We start from the raw sequence: 5,034 nt of genomic DNA, 5'->3' as shown, positions 1-5,034 counted from the left end.
TAGTGTTAGGGTGAGAGTTAAGGTTAGGATTAGGGTTATGGTGAGGGTGAGGGTGAGGGTTAGTATTAGGTTTAGGGATACGGTGAGGTTTAGAGTGACAGTGAGCGTAAGGGTTAGGGTGAGGGCTAGGGTTAGGTTGAGGTTTAGGTTTAGTATTAGGGTTTGGGTTAGGGTGAGTGCAAGGGTTGGAGTGAGGGTTAGGTTGTGGTTGAGTTTTTTGGATAGCATTAGCGTTAAGGTTATGGTTAGGGTGAGGGTTAGGGTTACAGTGAGGGTGAGGGTTATGTTGAGGGTTAGAGTTACGGTTGGGGTTAGGGTGAGGGTCAGGGTTAGGTGAGGGCGAGGTGAGGGTGAGGGTTAGGGTTAGGGTGACGGTTAGGGTTAGGGTAAGGGTTAGAATGACAGTGAGGGTAAGGGTTAGGGCGAGGGTTAGGGTTCGGCTTAGGGTTAGGGTGAAGTTTAGGTTTGGGTGAGGGTGAAGGTGAGGGTTAGGTTTAGGATTAGGCTTAGGTTTAGGGTTAGGCTTAGGGTGAGGTTGAGGGTGAGGGTCAGAGTTAGGTTTAGGGTGAGGTTAAGGGTTATGGTTAGGATTAGGGTGAGGTTGAGAGTGAGAGTTAGGGTGAGGGTGAGTGTGAGAGTTAGGTTTAGGGTTAGTTGTATGGTTAGTGTTAGGTTTAGGGGTAGATTGAGGGCTAGGGTGAGGCTGAGGGCTAGGATTGTGGTTAAGATAAGGGGGAGGGTTATGTTGAGTGTTAGGGTGAGGGGTAGGGTTAGCGTTATTGTTAGGGTGAGGTTTTGGTTTACTGTGAGGGTTTGCGTAAGGCTTAAGTTTAGGATGAGAGTAAGGTTTACGGTGAGTGTTAGGGTGAGAGTTAGGGTTCAGGTTAGCTTGAGTGTTAGGGTGAGTGTTACGGTGAAGGTTAGGATTAGGGTTAGGGTTAGCGTTAAGGTTAGGGTGAGGGTGAGGGTTATGTTTAGTGTTAGGGTGAGGGTTAGGGTTAGGGTGATGTTTAGGTTGAGGGTGGTGGTTAGGGTGAGTGTTAGGGTGTGGGTGAGGGTTAGGTTTAGAGTGAGGGTTAGGGTGACTGTGAGTGTTAGGGTGAGTTTGAAGTACAGGGTTAGAATTAGGGTTAGTGTGAGGATTAGGGATAGGTTTAGGGTTAGTGTGAGTGTAAGGTTTAGGGAGAGTGTTAGGGTAAGGTTAAGAGTTAGGATTAGCATTTGTGTTAGGGTGAGGGTTAGGGTTAGTGTTAGGGTTAGGGTTAGGCTGATGGTTTGAGTTAGGTTTATGGTAAGGTTGAGGGTGAGGGTGAGGGTGAGGTTTAGGGTTAGGTTTAGGTTTAGGGTGAGGGTGATGGTTAGGTTTAGGATTAGGCTTAGGCTTAGGGCTAGGCTAAGGATGAGGGTGAGGTTGAGGGTGAGGGTGGGGGTTAGGGTGAGGATTAGTGTTAGGGTTAGTATTAGGGTGAGGGTGAGGGTTAGGGTTAGGGTTCGGGTTCGGGTTCGGGTTCGGGTTAGTGTGTGGGTGAGGGTTAGGTTTAGGGTGAGGGTTAGGTTGAGGGTTAGGGTTAGGGTGAGGGTTAGGATTAGGGTTAGAATTATTGTGAGGGTGAGGTTTAGGGTGAGTTTGAGGCTGAGAGTTAGGGTGAGCATTAGGGTGAGTGTTAGGGTTAGCGTTGGTTTTAGGGTGAGGGTTAGGGTGTGGGTGAGTGTTAGGGTTAAGATGAGGGTGAGGTTTAGGGCTATGTTTAGGGTGAGAGTTTTATCGTGAGGGTTAGGGATAGGTTTACGGTTAAGTTTAGGGTGAGGGTGAGGGTAAGGGTTAGGGTTAGGTTTAGGGTTAGAGTAAGGATGAGGGTGTGGGTGATGATTATGGTTAGGATGAGGGTTAGGATTATGTTTAGGCTGAGGGTGAGTGTGAGTGTGAGGGTGAGAGATAGGGTATGGATGAGGGTTAGAGTTAGTGTGAGGGTTAGGTTTAGGTTTAGCGTTCGGATGAGGGTTAGGCTGAGGAGTAGGATTAGGTTTAGAGTGAGGGTTAGAGTTAGTGCAAGGGTTAGGGTTAGGGTTAGTGTTAGGGTAAGGGTAATGTTGAGGGTGAGTGTTAGGGTGTTGGTTTGGTTAGGGTCAGGGTTAGGGTTAGGGTTAGGGATAGGGTGAGGATTAGGCTTATGGTTAGGGTTAGGGTTCTTTTCAGGGTTAGTGTGAAGGTTGGGGTTAGGTTTAGGATTAGGTTTAAGGTGAGGGTAAGGGTTAGGTGAGGTTAGGGTGAGGGTGAGGGTTAGGATTAGCATTAGCGTTAGCGTTAGGGTGAGGGTTAGGGTTAGGGTTAGGGTTAGGGTGAGAGGGTGAGGTTCAGGATAAGGGTGAGGGTTAAGTTTAGTGTGAGGGTTAGGGTTAGGGTTAGAGTTAGGATGAGGGTAAGGGTTAGGGTTAGGGTGAGGGTGAGAGTGAGGGTTAGAGTTAGCATGAGTTTTAGTTTGAGGGTCAGGGTGAGTGTTAGGGTTAAGTTTAGGGTTAGGGTGATGGCTAGGGTGAGTGTGAGGGTTATGGTTAGGGTTAGGGATAGGTTGAGAATTAGGTTGATGGTTAGGTTTAGTGTGAGGTTTAGGATTAGGGTTAGGGTGAGGGTGAGGGTAAGGGTTAGGGTGAGGGTAAGGGTGAGAGTGAGGTTTAGGTTGAGGGTGAGGTGAGTGTTAGGGTTGGGTGAGGGTTAGAGTGAGGGTTAGGGTGAGGGTTAGGGTTCAGATTAGGGTTAGGTTGAGTGTTAGGGTTAGGGTTAGGGTGACGGTGAGGGTGAGTGTGAGGGTTAGTGTGAGGGTCAGGTTGACGGTGAGGGTGAGGGTCAGGTTTAGGGTTAGGTTTAGGGTAGGATGAGGGTGAGGGTTAGGTATAGGATTAGAGTTAGGGTTAGAATTAAACTGAGGGTGAGTGTGAGGGTGGGGGTTAGGTTTAGGGTTAGGGTGTTGTTTAGGGTTAGTGTGAGGGTTAGGGTGAGGGTGAGTGTAAGGGTTAGGGTGAGACTTACTGTGACTGTGAGGTTTAGGGTGAGGGTGAGGGTGAGGGTGATGTTGAGGGTGAGAGTTAATGTGAGGGTGAATGTTAGGGTTAGGATGAGGATAAGGGTTAGGATTACAGTTAGGGTGAGGACTAAGGTGAGGGTGAAGCTTAGGGTTAGGTTGAGGGTAAGGTTTAGTGTGAGGGTTAGGGTTAGGGTGAGGGTAAGGTTTAGAGTGAGGGCTTGGGTGTGGGTAAGGGTTAGGGATTAGGGTGAGGGTGAGGAAGATGTTTAGGGTGACGGTGAGGGTTATTGTGACGGTTAGGATTAGGGTTATGCTGAGGTTGAGGGTGATGGTGAGGGTTAAAGTTAGGGTTAGTGTTAGCGTGAGGGCTAGGGTGAAGTTCTGGGTTAGCATTTTCGTGAGGGTGAGCTCGAGGATTTCGGTCAGGTAAGTGTTAGGGTTAGGGTTAGGGTGAGGATTAGGTTGAGGGTGAGGGTTAGCGTGAGGGTGAGGGTTATGGTTAGGGTTACATGTTAGGGTTAGGGTGAGGTGTAGTGTGAGGTTTATTGTTAGTGTTAGGATGAGGGTTACGGTTAGAGTTAGGGTGAGGGTTAGGTTCAGGTTGATGTTTAGGGTGAGGGTGAGGGTTAGGGTTAGGGTTAGGATTATGGTGAGTGTTTAGGTTAAGGTTAGGGTTAGGGTTAGGGTGAGGGTTTGGGTAAAGATTAGGTTAGGTTTAGGGTGAGGGTTAGGGTTATTGTTAGGGTTAGGGTTAGGGTACGTGTTAGGGTGAGTGTTAGGGTTAGGGTGAGGGTTAGGTATAGGGTGTGGGTTAGGGTTAGAATGAGGGTTAGGTTTAGGGTGAGGTTTAGGTTTAGGATTATTGTTAGGGTGAGGGCTAGGGAGAGGGTGAGTGTTAGGGTTAGGGTGAGGGTTAGGTTTAGGTTTAGGGTTAGGGTTAGCGTGAGGGGTAGTTTTAGTGTTAGAGTGAGTGTTAAGTTTAGTGTGAGGTTTAGGGTTTGTGTTAGTTTTAGTGTGAGTGTTAGATTGAGTATTAGGATGAGGGTTATTGTTAGGATTAGTGTTATTGTTAGGATTAGGGTTAGGGTGAGGTTTAGGGTTAGGGTTAGGTTTACGGTGAGGTTGAGGGTGAAGGTGAGGGATATTGTTAGAATTAGGATTAGGGTTAGGTTTAGGATTAGGGTGAGGTTGTGGGTGAGGGTTAGTGTTAGGTTTACAGTGAGGGTCAGCGTGAGAGTTGGGTTTGCTTTTGTTTTAGGGATAGGGTGAGGATTAGCATTAGGGTTAGGTTTTGTTTGAGGGTTAGACTGAGGGGTAGGGTTACATTTAGGGTGAGGGTAAGGTTTAATGTGAGGGTTAGGGTTACGGTTAGTGTTAGGATGAGGATTTGGGTTAGGGTTAGGGTTAGAGTTGGGCTTATTGTTAGGGTTAGGGTGAGGGTGAGGGTGATGGTGAGGGCGAGGTTTAGGGATAGGGTTAGGTTTAGTGTGAGGGTGGGAGTGAGGGTTAGGGTTAGGATTAGGATTATGTTTAGGGTTAGGCTGAGGATGAGTGGGAAGGGGAGTGGAAGGGTTAAGGTAAGGGGTATGTTTAGGGTTAGGGTTACATTGAGAGTTAGGTTAAAGTTATTGTTAGGATTAGGGTGACGGTGATGTTGAGTGTGAGGGTTCGGGTGAAAGTTAGGGTTAAGGATAGAGTTAGGGTGAGAGCTAGGGTGAGTGTGAGGGTTAGGGTTATGGTGAGGGATAGGGAAAGAATTAGGGTTAAGGTTTGGGTTAGGGTGAGGGTTAGGTTTAGTCTGAGGTTTACGGTTAGGTTTTGGGTTAGGTTAGGCTTAGGGTGAAGGTAAGGGTTAGGGTGAGGCTAAGGTTTAGGGTTAGGTTTAGGTTGAGGGTTGGGTGAGGGATACGGTTAGGGTTAGGTTTAGGGTGAGGGTGAGGGTGAGGCTGATGGTCTGGGTGAGGGTGAGGTTGAGGGTGAGTTTGAGGGTTAGGGTTAAGGTGAGGGTAAG

The sequence above is a fragment of the Dipodomys merriami genome, unplaced genomic scaffold (genome assembly GCF_024711535.1).
Source record: "Dipodomys merriami isolate MVZ:Mamm:240054 unplaced genomic scaffold, mDipMer1.0.p SCAF_43, whole genome shotgun sequence".
NCBI lineage: Eukaryota > Metazoa > Chordata > Mammalia > Rodentia > Heteromyidae > Dipodomys > Dipodomys merriami.
Note: the sequence above shows the minus strand (reverse complement) of the source record.